The sequence below is a fragment of the Macaca thibetana genome, chromosome 10 (genome assembly GCF_024542745.1).
Source record: "Macaca thibetana thibetana isolate TM-01 chromosome 10, ASM2454274v1, whole genome shotgun sequence".
Classification (NCBI taxonomy): domain Eukaryota; kingdom Metazoa; phylum Chordata; class Mammalia; order Primates; family Cercopithecidae; genus Macaca; species Macaca thibetana.
In genome coordinates this window covers 88,437,093-88,452,604 of record NC_065587.1, presented here as the reverse complement: position 1 = coordinate 88,452,604, position 15,512 = coordinate 88,437,093, and the positions used below count along the sequence as shown (strand labels likewise).

The window sequence follows — 15,512 nt, the reverse complement described above, 5'->3', positions numbered from 1 at the left end:
TTCATTCACATTTGCGCTCCACAGCCAGCACCTGGGTCTCTGTCAGAGGACAGCTCTCTATGGGACTTGCTTTGCCTGCCTGCAGAGAGAGTTGGAAGCACTTAGGGCAACCCTTAGTCTGACTGATGCAGGGGTATAGCGTCTCCAGTAAGCTGGCCTCCAATCTGGCTACTCTTGTGGGGTCCACAGTGTCTACAGAGCGTTCCCGTTTGCACCACTGCTCAGCTTCCTTGCTTTCTGGCCCCCTTTCCCCTCTCTCCTCTTTTCCTGTGAATATTTCTTCATCCATTTTCCATGAATCCTCACCTCAGGGTCTGCTTCTAGGGAACCTGGTCTGAGACCTTCCCTCATCTCCTGTTATAGACAAGGAGCCTGAGATTCTATTTAGATCAAAACGTAGGGAACAAGACCAGGCAGAACCTAAGCATTTGTTTGTGGACTATACTGTTTCCCTCACGGACTTTCTCCATCATGACACACAGTCTGGATCATTGGGACGTGACGCTCTCCTAAGTTGTCCTCCATTTGTCCCGCAGTTACAGTTCTTGCCTGCCTCCCCGGACTGAAGCCCTCAGAGGGTCTGGGTCACATCCTCCGTCTCTCTCCATGTTTCGCAGGAGGCTTGCATTGATTTTTTTTTTTTTTTTTTGAGACAGAGTTTTGCTCTGTTGCCCATGCTGGAGTGCAATGGTACGATCTCCGCTCACTGCAACCTCCGCCTCCCAGGTTCAAGTGATTTTCCTAACTTAGCCTCCTGAGTAGCTGGGATTACAGGCGCCCACCACCACGCCCAACTAATTTTTGTATTTTTAGTACAGATGGGGTTTTACCATGTTGGCCAGGCCAGTCTTGAACTCCTGATCTCAGGTGATCCACCCACCTTGGCCCCGCAGAGTGTTGGGATTACAGGTGTGAGCCACTGCATCTGGCCAGGAGCTTCGCATTCTAAGTGGTGCCATAATGAACTCGTGGGAGCTCAGAAAACAATACCCCAAAATGAGGGCATCAGAAGCAAAAGTCATTCTCTGACCTTCTGCCCTCTGGTCTCTCAGCCACATCCTCCCTGAGGCTAGCCAGAGAAACTAGAACTCTCCTTCAAAGTGGGTCATAGGACCCATAACCTCTTTTCCCCAGAGCCAGCCACAAAACCTAAACGTACTGCTGTAACTTTCCCTCCACCATTCTGTGTAAAAACTGGCCATAAAGAAACTGTCTGACCTGCTGTGACTAACTGTAGGTCATGAGTGCATTCCAGAGAGGGTCTGGCTCCATACCTGGAAGAAAGGAATCTGCTCAGAGAGACCAGGAGGAATCTAGACAGACAGGCCTTGCTGGGTCTCCCCAAGCAGTCTGTTCGCACTCAATCAGACTCTCTTTGTCCAATCACATTTCTACATGGCTGTCCATATTTGTTGAACCTAAACATAAACACAACTTCCCCTGTATTTTTGGATCTTCATTCTGAAGGCTCCTCTGTATATACTTTAAGTAAATCTGTATGCCTTTTCCCCAATTAACCTGCCTTTTCTGAGTTGATTTTACAGCAAACCTTCAGCAGGTGAAGGAGAACTTTTCCCTTGGCCCCTACAAACTACACGTTCCTTCCCTAGGTGTTCCAAGCCTCTCTTGTTTCTCACTCTTTTTCTCTTTTCTTTTCTTTTTTTTTTTTTCCTGAGATGGAGTCTCATGCTTTTGCCCAGGCTGGAGTGCAGTGGCATGATCTCAGTTCATTGCAACCTCCATCTCCTGGGTTCAAGCAATTCTCCTGCCTCAACCTCCCAAGTAGCAGGGATTACAGGTGTGTGCCACGACGCCCAGCTAATTTTTGCATTTTTAGTAGAGATGGGGTTTCACCATATTGGCCAGGGTGGTTTCGAACTCGTGACCTCAAGTGATTCGCCTGCCTCAGCCTCCCAAAGTGCTGGGATTACAGGTGTGAGCCACCACACCCAGCTTATTTCTCACTCTTTGCACTTACCACTCCTGCCTGGAACCCACGTGTTACTAGTTAACACTGATGATTCCATCCACCATAGCTTAGACATCCCTTCCATTGTGAATCCTTTTCTGATGCCCAGGAAAGGATGAAGTACCCCTTCTGTATGCAACCACATTGTCCTTGAATAGAAAGAGGCCTGGGAACCAACCTTGAATCTGCCCTTTCCTAGCCCCATTCTTTGAAATTACTCTACCTCTGATCCCAAGGTCCCATGGAAGCACAGTTTAAAACAGGGAGATTGCCTGAACCAACACTAAAGTGTAGTAGGTTATTTGTATTATTTAGATCATATATGTAGTCTAAGGTCATCCTGTAAATGGTTTAGGGAAAGACATTAGCTACAAATACTAGGGAAAACGGGGATATGAGATGTGCCCAGAGAAAGTGTTTGTCATAGGGAACACACACCATCTGTTAAGGCAGGAATCCTGGAATACAGAGAGGATGGGTGGGTTCCCCGTGACAGATGGCCAGGAGCGGGCTCCCACCATGGGGGAGGGACAGGGGGCTGTCTGACTGTCACTTCATACATCAGACCTCACCCGACTGAGGGGATAAGAAGCTTTGAAGAAGCCACCCTAATAAAGCACCTTCGTCAACCTAGGAGGACCATTCTCCCCATCTGTGCCTAGTCCGTCCCACTGGCTGTCCCTCCTTCCCTCCCTCCCTCTGTAGGCTCCTTTGCTCAAAAGCCATGAAACCTTCCAAAGGGTCTTGCCATCCATGACGATGAAGTCTCCTTCCTTCAGCAACATTAGTCTAGCAGAGAGCCAGAGGAATCTCCTAAACCCACCCCATCCCACCCCCAAGGTCCCTGTGCTTACTTCATAAAAGGAAGAGGGATAAATACCTTTTCTTTTTTGAGACAGAGTCTCGCTCTGTCGCCCAGGCTGGAGTGCAATGGCCGGATCTCAGCTCACTGCAAGCTCCACCTCCCGGGTTCACGCCATTCTCCTGCCTCAGCCTCCCGAGTAGCTGGGACTACAGGCGCCCGCCACCTCGCCCGGCTAGTTTTTTGTATTTTTTAGTAGAGACGGGGTTTCACCGTGTTAGCCAGGATGGTCTCTATCTCCTGACCTCGTGATCCGCCCGTCTCGGCCTCCCAAAGTGCTGGGATTACAGGCTTGAGCCACCGCGCCCGGCTGATAAATACCTTTTCTAAAAAGACAAGAGCCTCCGACTTTGTGGGATCCCTGAATTGTCAAGGAGAAAAACCATTGCAAAGGACAGCAACAAGCACTTGAATTAGGGGTTTTCCAATTCAAACTCAACACAAATATGTCTGTCTCTCGAGTCAAGCACTGACCACACTGTCCTGCCCTTCCCAGTCTAAGTATCCCCTGCTAGGCTGCGAGGTCCTTTAGGCCCGGAATCTTAAAGGAGCACCTGCACACATGAGTGCAAATGAATCTTTGGGCCAGCCAAGATCCCACACCTCCCAGCAGAGCTGAAACCAGAAGCTGGTCTTGTCCAATCTGGGTTTGTGCCTTCCTCACCAGCCACCCCAGGGATCAGTGTGCTCATGTGGCCTGAACACATACAATCAATGCCCACTGGCTCTAATTCAGTGTCATGGTTTCCCGGAAAAAGAGGATCCTAAACTTTCTTTCTGGTCTTCACAAATTAGGCTTAATATAATTCCAAACAAATACGCCGGAATACAATTTCACTGGAAGAATTAATGAGTGAATTTGCCAAAAAAATTTGGGGGTGGGGGAGAAGATAAAAGCATAGAAAGTGGCCGGGCACGGTGGCTCGCGCCTGTAATCCCAGCACTTTGGGAGGCTGAGGCAGGCGGATCACTTTAGGTCAGGAGTTTGAGACCAGCCTGGCCAACATGGTGAAACCCCGTCTCTACTAAAAATACAACCTGGTAGGCAGAGGTTGCAGTGAGCTGAGATCATGCCACTGCACTTCTGCCTGGGCAACAGAGCAAGACTCTGTCAAAAAAAAAAAAAAAAGAAACACAGAAAAAAAAGGGCAGAGAGTGAAGTGGGACTTGCCCTTCCTAGTATACTTTGTTTGTATTATGGAGCTGGGGAAAGGCAGGTTTATTCACCAAATGATGCCAGACCTGGGGGAAAACTATGGGGAGAAAAGAATAAACTTTTATTCCTACTTTATAAACCACTTACCAAATGATCCCAAATGAATTTAAGTAGTAATCTAAAAAACTGAAAGCAGAAACATTAGAAGAAAATATAAAAGGCTAGGTAATTGATTGAGGAAGTGGAAAGGTTTTCTATGCAGAGGGGCCATTAAGGAAATTTTAAGAAAAAGCACAAACATTTGATGATGCAAAAGGTTAAAGATTTTGTATAACAAAATGTATATCACTGAAGCGATAAACATTCAGCACTTAAACAAAGTCTGGACAGCAAGACGATGAGCGTTTAGGTTCCACGTCCCTTATCCGGACACGGGTGTGCTGAAGTCAGACATACCGGGACTGCTAGGTCCTGCACAGACAAGGTGGCTGGTCTCAGCACTCAACTCCTGGTGTGGGATCCTGGCTCACTTTCCGAGACTCAAAGGTTTCCATGCAATCTGACTAGTGCAGCTGCCCTCAGTTACCACACAGGACAGACATCTGCCTCCATTCATGTTTTAAAAGTATTCTTATAATCAACCCATAGTTAAAATGCAATGGGGGAGTTCAGTATTTGGGAAAAATCTGTAACAATTTCTTAACAACTAAAGTTCATCCAGCTAACTATTTAAACTAGCAATTTTTTAAATTTTGAATTCCTGATCTACCAAATAAAATCAGATACATAAAAAACCAAAAGTCTCTTTATCCAATTTATTGGATTAAATTACTTAAAAAAAAAAGACTTCACTCATTAAAAATACAAATGTTTACAAATTTGCTTTTTAAAATGACTCAGATTTTGAGAATTTGAAGCAAGTGGGGGATTATGTATTAATACTCCATGTACTATCACTTGGCCAGATGGCATCATCAAATAAAAATGAGATATACACTCATAGTAGGAATTAGGACACCTCCCAGATCCGTTTCTCATTTGGGTACTATAAAACCCAGCAATGTCTTTTAAATCACTCTTAGGATGATTTTTAAAACAAACCAGCATACCTTTATAGCCTTTCCTACATCAAACTGAATCAGGGGCTCTCAATCACGGACCATCAAGTTTTGGGGTAATTCAAAGTTAGTAATGGAGGTTCTTACAACCAAAGATTTTTGACCAGAATAAGATATCTCACACAGGCTGGAATGCCCATAGCCTTAAAAAAATCCAATTTTATTTTCTTAGACTCTTTTACAAAATGGGTGTGTTTAAACTTTCACCTAACCATTAGTGAGTTTAAAAACCATTTCTGCTACAAAAAAACAGTGTCATTTAATCATTCATTCATTCACTCATTCATTATGTGATTATGCTCTTGAGTGGTTTTGCTAGTGGCTGTGTTAACTTGTGTGGTTCTATTCACACTTTCAGCTGACATTCCACACTTCTCTGTGCTGATATACATATGTATTTTTTTATTTTTATTTTTATTTTTTATATTTTGAGACAGAGTCTCTGTTGCCCAGGCTGGAGTGCAATGGAGTGATCTTGGCTCACTGCAACCTCCGCCTCCTGGGTTCAGGGGATTCTCCTACCTTAGCCTCTGAAGTAGCGAGGACTACAGGGGACTGCCACCAGGTCCAGCTAATTTTTTTGGTATTTTTAGTAGAGACGGGGTTTCACCATGTTGGTCAGGCTGGCCCTGAACTCCTAACCTCAAGTGACCTGCCTGCCTCAGTCTCCCATAATGCTAGGATTACAGGCATAAGCCACTGCACCTGGCCAGAACTTTAAAACTCAACAGGTTAAAGATCACACTTAGGCCTGTGCACAGTGGCTCATGCCTGTAATCGCTGCATTTTGGGAGGCTGAGGCAGGCGGATCACCTGAGGTCAGGAGTTTGAGACCCGCCTGGCCAACATCATGAAACCCCGTCTCTACTAAAAATACAAAAAACTAGCAAGGTGTGGTGGCGGGCACCTGTAATCCCAGCTACTAAGGAGGCTAAGGCAGGAGAATCACTTGAACCGGGGAGGCGGAGGTTGCAGTGAGCCGAGATCACACCCCTGCACTCCAGCCTGGGCAATAAGAGCGAAACTCTGTCTCAAAATAAATAAATAAATAAATCACAGTCAGTATTTCCTCCCTACCTTCTCCCTTGTTCGCACAGCACGATGATATGTGCATGCTCACACACACACACTTGAACTCCATGGCTTGCCTGATGACTCATCAGCCTTCTAGTCTCTTCTTCAACTCCCCTTGTCACTCCCCATCGCGCCCCATCTGATAGGTCCATTTTTCTCAAAACACTCCTTCCCTTGACTTCTGTGACACCACCCTGTTTAATACATATCTCTAAATGAGACTTTTTACTTTTTGTGCTTTGGAAAAATCTACGAAACAAATCTTGAGATACATTTGCTCAGCATTGGAGACCTAGAAATGTCTGCAGATGAATGTTAAATTTGCACAGCCATGCCTCTTTGATCACTTTCCAAAGCCTCCTCCATTAGCCCACAATACTCCTTTGACTCCCTGAAATTCTAACTCCAACTTCCCCACTTCATCTCCTTAATTGCAATAACGCCTCAATAGCTGAGGTTACTGGTCCGTGGAAGGTGCTCTAACAGTAGATTGAAGGCAAACTCTAATTTAAAAATACCTCATTTCAAACAGTGGGTGTTTGCGAAAGGGGGCTGCAGCTCTTATGAGGAGGGATTGCTATTAGCAGGCTCTGTTCCAGGTCTGAGACACCCAGAGAATGACGGTTGCTATCTTTTCATAAGTAAATGTCCACACGCACTTAGACACCCTAGAGAATTCACTTGGCCAGCACCCAGGGATAGAGGAAGTGAGAGAACTGAAAATTCACTGAGCAGGAGTACTTTCTCACTCAATGGATGTAACTAGCCAAGAGGAAATAGTGATCTCAGGACAAGAACCCTGAAGTTACCACCCCATCTACAGAGCTGTGTGTGAGGACATTCTCAGAGTTGGGAAGGCTGGTTGAGATCTGAAGGCTTCTGGGCAGCAAAAAGGCAATGCTCTCCAGAGGCTGGGGTTCCCTCAGATCATATCTGATCAAACCCAAAGAACCTACTCATATTAATCGGATGCAGGGAAGCTACTTGAGTTAATTGGATACATAGATCAACAATCCACTCTAAATTTACAAAGGTGGATTATTATGCTTTTCTAGTGTCCAGAATACACATTTTTACTATCCAAAATACCACATATTACTTGGAGTCAACATTCCTTGGAAGCTGACCCGGACATTAGAAGATTCTGGGAGAACTGAACAATTCCCAAGGTGAATTTCTTGGAACAATGGATCCAGAAGATGCTTCATGAGAAAGAGTGTTCTGTGGCCAAAGAAAGTTGGCAAGCATCCCATACTGTGGTGTCATTCTAGAGAATCCCAATATATGGTATAATAATAAAGACTCCTTAAAGTCCTGCCATAAAAATCAGATTAACATTAGCATTTCCCTAACATATTTTATCACTGTAACTCATTAGTGATTGTTTAGCAAGACTGCATCCTAAAACACAACTCGGTGAATCCTGCTCTGTACACACACTGCATGGAGCGTGCCTCTGGGCAGGTCCGCTGTGCTGCGGCAGAATGACAGACTACTTTTAGGCCTCCATTTCCTCACCTACAAAATGCAATGAATACTACTGTTGTGGGAATGGCTGAGATACTATCTGTAAAGCCATTTTATAATGTGCTACAAAAATGTTATCTGCTTTCTTCAGAGGCATTACAGTCCCGAGGGTGCACTTCTTGCTGTGCAACTCCTCCAAATGCCTTGACAAAGGGATACTTTTGCTCATTCATTCATTCATTCAACACCCCCTCCTCTACTGGTAGGTCTTAAGGGCTATGGCCTGGTTTTCAACCCCAGGAGGCTTACAGACAGTGGGCAAGTGAGGTCCACTGCATTGCTTTAAGTGATACACACACACACACACACACGGAATTCTGGTGGTGGTGAGGGGGTGTCTTACCAGGGAAAGCAGGATGGGGTCAGGGAAATCTTTCTTGCTGAAACTATCAGGATTCTTGAAGGATCATTAGGAAGGTTGGATGTACAAGGGGAGTTGGGCACAAGGTCAAAACACTGTAACACGGAGAGTATGTGAAGAATGGGCCTCCCATTAATGGGTCACATGAGCATGGACCTCCCAGGGTAGCATACCCTGTGTTTCATCTGTGATACCTGATTCATCTGTGTCCTCCAAGCAGAGGAAGAGGATTTAGCTAAGCGAGGAGGTTCTTTCTGGAAAGTGGAAGTCCTGAAGTGGGTAGTGGCCCTTGACTTTGGATAAGGTATGTGGCAGGGCACCTTGGGTGGGGATAAGAGTGCTGCTGTGAAGTTAACTTTAAATAAGCACATGCCCCCAGCACTTTGGGAGGCCGAGCCGGGCGGATCACGAGGTCAGGAGATTGAGACCATCCTGGCTAACACGGTGAAACCCTGTCTCTACTAAAAAAAAAAAAAAAATACAAAAAAACTAGCCGGGCGAGGTGGCGGGCGCCTGTAGTCTCAGCTACTCTGGAGGCTGAGGCAGGAGAATGGCGTGAACCCGGGAGGCGGAGCTTGCAGTGAGCTGAGATCCGGCCACTGCACTCCAGCCTGGGCGACAGAGCAAGACTCCCTCTCAAAAAATAAAAATAAAAAAAAAAATAAGCACATGCCATAGCCATCCTGGGAGTCAAGCTCCTTCCCACCTGCCCTACACTAGAGGTCAAGTGTGGGCTATTTCAGTTTCCTCCTCTGCTCTGATGAACTGTCTGAAGGAGAATGTTTCCAGACAAGCGACGTCTTGATAGCAGATTGGTTTTCCCCATGTCTCCAGCCTCCAACTATTGAAAGTCTCCAAACCCAAAAGCTCCTGTCAACAGCCTTCTTCCCAAGTTTCAAAAGCAAGGGTGCTTCGCTGTCCCAGGACCCTACCAATCCCTAGCTTGTGATGCTCTCTCCAGAGGTGCCAAAGCATGGGAGTGCACACTGTGGGTATTCCAGAGGCAATATTAGAACCTGAGGCAAAAAGGAAAATTAGCACCTCCATATCCACGTATGACAACATCCTCCCGGATTTGAATTAGGTAAAAAGTTCATAAAAGCTCTGCAGTCAGTGAACATGACTACATCTGAAGCCAGAGTTGCTCAATCTGTTGCATGCCACTGTCAACTCTCAAACCACCAGCCAAGGGAACAGACAAATGGGGAGGCTGGGGAGGGAGACTGGATATGACTGTTCCCATTGAACAATAAAGCAGTGTTTTTTGTTTTGTTTTGTTTTGTTTTTTTAGAGAGAGAGTTTCACTCTGTCACCCAGGCTGAGTGGAGTCGCACAATGTCGGCTCGCTGCAACCTCTGCCTCCTGGGTTCAAATGATTCTCCTACCTCAGCCTCCCGAGTAGCTGGGACCACAGGCACGTGTCACCATACCCAGCTAATTTTTGTATTTTTAGTAGAGATGGAGTTTCACCATGTTGGCCAGGCTGGTCTTGAACTACTGACCTCAAGTGATCTGCCCACCTCAGCCTCCCTAAGTGCTGGGATTACAGGCGTGAGCCACTGCACCCGGCCTATGAAGCAGGGTTCTAACAACACCCACCTTTATTTAAAATGTTGATTTTTGCTTATCATGGATTTTTTACATTCAATTTGGTTGTGTTAAAAAGATCGTATTAAAATACTATTTATCTTAATGATGGAGTGCTGCCCTGTGTGTTTCTTTTTTCCCAGTAAACCCTTTGCACTCCTAGCAAGTGTTTCTTTTTGCTTCGGTATTTACAGTCCTTTTGGTCGAAGAGTACTCTGATGTTTCCTTACTGATGACACCGTGTTCCTAAGAAACCCCAATGTGCCCAAAACCGCGCAAGGAAGTGCGGCTACGCTGCGGAATTAGGAAAACTCCAGGGATTTGAGAGCTCTGAGAAGAGAGGCGCCTCTCAGGGCCCAGGGGACCGATCTTGCCCTGTATTTCTTGGCAACATATCACAGGCTTTAAAGCTGAACTTCTGCAAATCCTGCTGTCCCCGCTCCGTCGAGGGGCGCGCCACCGCCGGTGGGTGGACGCGGAGCCCGTGGGAGCCCAGGCCAAGGGTGGAGGCCAAGCCCAGAAGGGGGCGGGGAGGCCTCAAAGTGGGAAAGTGGCCCCATCCCTTCCCGGCAGGAATCCGGGGCTCCTCCTCCGCCCGCTGTGCAGCCATCAATCACCGCAACAGCCCAAGTGCCCCCTGCCCGGACACATCACAACAACCCTCCTGCTTTTCCACCCGGGGGAGGAAATCTCCGGTCGGAGCATCTGCCCCGCACACTGGCTGGACGCACCAGTGGGGTCCGCGCTGGAGATCAAAGCTGTGCGACACCGGGTCTAGCCCGCGCGCTCAGGCGCAGGGAGCACTTGATACCCCACAGGCAGCCCTGCAGGTAGAACTCCACAAAGGTCCCTACCAAACTCCGTCCCTTGCACACGCACGCACACCCGCACCTCAAGCCATAGTGCCCTCCAGCTGCCCCTCACCCCAGCCCCGCACAGGTCAGCTGAGGACACCCGGTGACCCTGCCGGGACCAGCGGCCACCTCGCGCTCCGGAATGTCACCCTGCCCCTTGTCCCCACTCCCTGATCCCCCTCCCTGCTTCCACCCCCACGATCCCCGAGGACGCGCTCTGGCTATCTTCCCCAAGTCCCCTCCCGAGTGGGGAGAGGGTGCGCGCAGCAGCACCCGAGTCTGGAACCCCAGAGAGCCCCGCCCGTGCCCGGAGCCTCTCCGGGTTCTGGGTGCGGGCACAGGGGGTGGGGTCTCGGCTGCCACCGCCCCTTACCTCGCGCGGGCCCTCCCCGCAGGTCCCGGAGGCGGGGGCGACCGGTGGCCCCAAAGATGAGCGCGGGGCTGGGTTTCACCGCCCGGGAGGAGCAAGAGGAGGAGGAGGAAGAGGAGGAAGGGGGAGAAAGGAGGGGAGGGGAGGGGAGAGGAGAGGTAAAAGGAGGAGGGGAGGGAAGGGCTTTGTGTTTGCCTCGGGCCGTCCCTCGGCAGTAGGGAGCCATCCCCCTCCCCCAGCCACCTTCCAGAGCTCGCAGAGGGGATGGGGCGGGGGTGATCGGATCGGAGGCAGCGACCAAGGCGCCTGCGCGACCCCAGGTCCGGCCCATCCCTCCACTCCCTCGTACCGCAAGCCCCCGCCCCTCCTGACAACCACCCGCTACGCTTACCGGTTACAAGGAACACAGGCTGCAACCAGGAAAAACTGCCATCAGAAAGTTTATCTAAGCCGGAGCAAAGTTGGCTGGACCGGCCCCTGACCCGCCTGGACGCCGCCGCCCCCGTCTTCTGCGCTCCCCGGCCAGGCGAGGACCAGAGTTTTGTTGTCGGAGATTTCTTGCCTTTCTTGTTTTAGCACAAACGCGCACGCACCCCTTTCCCATAACGAGCCCCTCCGCCCAACTACAGATCCCGGGATCTGTCGTTGGGGCTGGAAAGGCCCCACTCCAGAGGCCTGAGCTGGCTGCGCCTCTTGATCCCGGGGCAGGTTCTCCAGGGTTGGACACGCTCTGGACGCCTGGGCGGGTTGTTTTGCTTCGGCCTCGCTGGCCGGGGGCCCGCCCACCCCGCCTGGAACGCGGTTTGGATCGGTGCTGGGAGCCCTCTGTAACCCCACAGAAGGCCTCGCAGGCAGGCGGGGACGCGAGAGCCGCGGGGCCGGTTCCCCGCCAGCATCCAGCCCTTTCGGAATCAGGCACGTCCCTGGTGATTCGCTGGGTTTTCCCACCTCCCACGAGGACCTCACCTTTGGGAATTAATTGCTGACAGTGTTAGAGTTACAAAGTAGTCAGTGTCACAGAGGGAACCTACGGTGTCAGAGAGACAGTTGTTACGGGCAGAAACAGAAGAGCGAAGCGGAAAGAAAACAAACCTTATTTCTGTTCTTGTTCCACTTCAGACAGTAGCAGAGGAGACTTGGATGTCATTGGTGTTGCTTTTCGTGATTCCTGCCTTCTAAAATCCCAAGACTTATTTATCATTTAGCATCAGCTCAGATCCCGGGAAAACAGCCCCCCGCACTTCTGTTTCTGCTCCAAGACACCCATTAAATAAATAATTGAACACCTGCTGGTGCCAGGAAGTTCTAATGCTTGGGATGTGTCGGTGAACAAAGCGAAAGTCTCCCTCACCTGGGGGAGCTGAAGTCCTGTGGGGAAGAGGTGGGAGACAGAGGGTAAACCATGGCCACCCCTAAGTCAATTATTTGGGGTGTTGGAAGAAGTCGGTGTCAGGCAAAACAAGAAAAAGAATATGGGGGCCCAGAGTGCTTGTGTCAGGAGCAGGTCACAGAATTAAATAGGTCACCGGTGTGGTCAGGGTGGTCCTCGGGGAAGGTGGGATTTGAGCCTTAAGGGTTTGAGCAGAGGATGACCTGATCTGTTATTGCTGAGAACTCAGTCTGATGCTGTTTGGAGAGCCCACTGTCCAGGTAGAGGTGGAAATAAGCCAGGAGGCGATTGAAATAGTTCACGCTAGAGATGGTGGCTGGTAGCAGGCTCAGAGCAGGGGTGGTGGAGAGAGCTAGTTGGACTCTTATTTATTTTGAAGGTCGAGCTGACAGCAATTCCTAAGAGGTTGGATACATGGGCAAAAGGGAAAGGTGGACAGAAAGGTAGACCTGGCCCCATGTCCCTCTCTCTTCTCTTCCTTTTTCAGCCACAGAGTAACCCAGTTTTATAGACAAAGGGTGCCAGGTAAATGCTGAAGACACCTGACCTCTGCTCCTTTCTTCCTGTCCAGTTTTCCTTTCTCCCCTTCCACCCACTCTCTTGAAAACATCCTTCCTCTGCCCACATTGCACCATGGATGGTCCCAGAGGCTCAGTCTCTTCCAGAACTTGGGGGCCATTTTGCTCTGCCCTTCCCCAGAAAAACATCTTTTACTGTAGAAATGAATTTGGGGGTTATTTATTCAAAACGATTTATTGAGTACCTACTATGTGCCAAGCACTGTCATAGGCACTGGAGCTACAGCAGTGAACTAAACAGAAAAATCCCCGTGTTCTCTGCGAACTCACAATCTAATGCGGAGGGAGAGACAATAAACCAGACAAACAAGGTGAACGTGTAGTATTCAAGCCATAGAGAAAAGCTAAACCAGGAAGAGGAAGAGAGAGTGCTGGGGAGGCTGCACTGTAAAACAGCCACTCATCAAAGAAAACCGTGAGGATACATGGACTTATCTCATTTTTGACAGACTTGACCTCCCATCCCAGGGTCCCAAGAGACTTGAGTGGCTGCTTCAGTCAGCTGCAGAGAGCACAAGTGCTCGTGGGGCACTTTTGCAAGCTTGGGGACCGGCTAGCCAAGACAATGTCATTTCTAATGAAGTTATTTGCCCTTTAAAGTAAACCAAGCTGTGTTGGTTCTGGAAGCATTGCCCAGAGCTGGCAACTCAGCAATTTGTTTCTCTCCTCTGTTGAGCAGGGCAGGTAGAGGTGAGTGTCATGTGTAAATGATTTGAAAAGTGCAATTTTTTACTCTGGGGTCTGAGCTATAAAATAATCATCATAATCATGATGGCAATTCTTGTTTATTGGTGGCTGCTAATACTGGGTAACGTCACCCTGCTCAAGCCCCATAGCATAGCCATCCCAGAAGATGGTAGAGAATATCAGTAGATACTTAACTATTTCCATGTATTAGAAATTACCTAAGCAGTGTTTATATAACTCTGCATCTCCCTCTCCAAAGATTTGGTTCTCAAAAGAGAGGAGGTTCTAAAAAGGAAGGGACATTGAAAAGGATACATTCTTTCTACTTTTTAACTTACATCTTTGTTTCAGAATCTAAAAGAGTCAGTGATTATCCCTGGAGTGTGGGAATACTGGGGCCTTAACATTTTTTTTTTCTTTTTTCTTTTGGAGACAGTCTTTCTCAGTCACCCAGGCTGGAGTGCAGTGGTACAATTTTGACTCATTGCAACGTCCACCACCCAGGCTTAAGCGATCCTCTTACCTCAGCCTCCCAAGTAGCTGGGACTACAGGTAAGCACCAACATGGCTGGCTAATTTTTGTATTTTTCATAGAGACAGGGTTTTATCATACTGCCCAGGCTGGTCTCAAAATCCTGGACTCGAGTAATCCACCGCCTTTGACCTCCCACAGTGTTGGGATTACAGGCATGAGCCACTGTGCCTGGCATGGGCCCTTAACTTTTCAAGTTGCATGTTTATGAATTATTTAAATATTTAAATATTGTAAGAATCCTTAGTTAATCCGAAGAAAAAGCATTACCGGAAAGGGATCCCGATCCAGGTCCCAAGAGAGGGCCCTTGGCTCTCACCAAGAAAGAATTGGAGGCAAATCCATAGAGTAAAATGAAAGCAAAGTGTATTAGTAGCTGCCTGGGCTACTCAGCTGCTTATACTTATTGTTACTTCCTGGTTATATGCTAAACAAGGGGTGGATTATTCATGAGTTTTCCTGGAAAGCGGTAGGCAGGCAATTCCTGGAAGTGAGGGTTCCTCCCCTTTTTAGTTCATATAGGATAGTTTCCAGATGTTGCCATGGCATCTGTAAACTTTAATGGGGCTAGTGAGAGTGTCTTTTAGCATACTAATGTATTATAATTAGCATATAATGAGCCATGAGGACAACCAGAGGTCACTTTCATCCCCATCTTAGTTTTGGTGGGATCTGGCCTGCTTCCTTACCACATGCTATTTTATCAGCAAGGTCTTTGTGACCTGTATCTTCTGCTGACCTCCTGTCTCATCCTGTGACTAAGAATGCCTTAACCGGCCAGGCGCGGTGGCTGACGCCTGTAATCCCAGCACTTTGGGAGGCCGAGGCGGGTGGATCATGAGGTCAGGAGATCGAGACCATCCTGGCTAACATGGTGAAACCCCGTTTCTACTAAAAATAAAAAATAAAAATAAAAAATAAAAAGTTAGCCGGGCGTGGTGGCGGGCGCCTGTAGTCCCAGCTACTCGGGAGGCTGAGGCAGGAGAATGGCGGGAACCCGGGAGGCGGAGCTTGCAGTGAGCCGAGATCACGCCACGGCACTCCAGCCTGGGAGACAGAGCGAGACTCCGTCTCAAAAAAAAAAAAAGAATGCCTTAACCTCCTGGGCATGTCACCCAATAGTTCTCAGCCTTATTTTACCCATCCTGTATTCAAGATGGAGTCGCTCTGGCGAGAGAATTGAAAGCACAAGTGTGAAGGCAATCTTATCTATAATTACTTAAGATTTTGATAACCTCTTTGACTTTAGTATTTAAATCACTTAAAAAATTTCCAAGTGTTGAGATTTCTTTGTTGCTGCTCTTTAAATTTTTGTTATTAGTTTCCAGGTTTATTGCATTGTGGTGAAGAAATGTAGCTTGTTCAATTTCTGCTTTTTTTTTTTTTTTTTTTTGAAATTAATTGGGGCTTTCTTTGTGATCTAGTGTATGATCAATTTTGAAAAAAG

The 15,512-nt window shown here is 48.0% G+C and overlaps 2 protein-coding genes and 1 pseudogene across 2 annotated transcripts in view; 1 reads left to right on the top strand and 2 right to left on the bottom strand.

Annotated features, from left to right (window-relative positions):
• The window catches only part of RIN2 (Ras and Rab interactor 2), a 252,085-nt gene extending 240,955 nt beyond the window's left edge, over nt 1-11,130 (bottom strand). The window contains exon 1 of the mRNA XM_050805778.1: nt 10,882-11,130. The gene's annotated coding sequence lies outside the window, so the exon portion shown is untranslated. The remainder of the gene's footprint in view (nt 1-10,881) is intronic.
• NAA20 (N-alpha-acetyltransferase 20, NatB catalytic subunit) overlaps nt 1-15,512 on the bottom strand; it is a 710,789-nt gene that overhangs the window by 274,619 nt on the left and 420,658 nt on the right. The gene's annotated exons all lie outside the window — the stretch shown is intronic.
• LOC126929259 (uncharacterized) lies at nt 10,651-11,557 on the top strand (annotated as a pseudogene).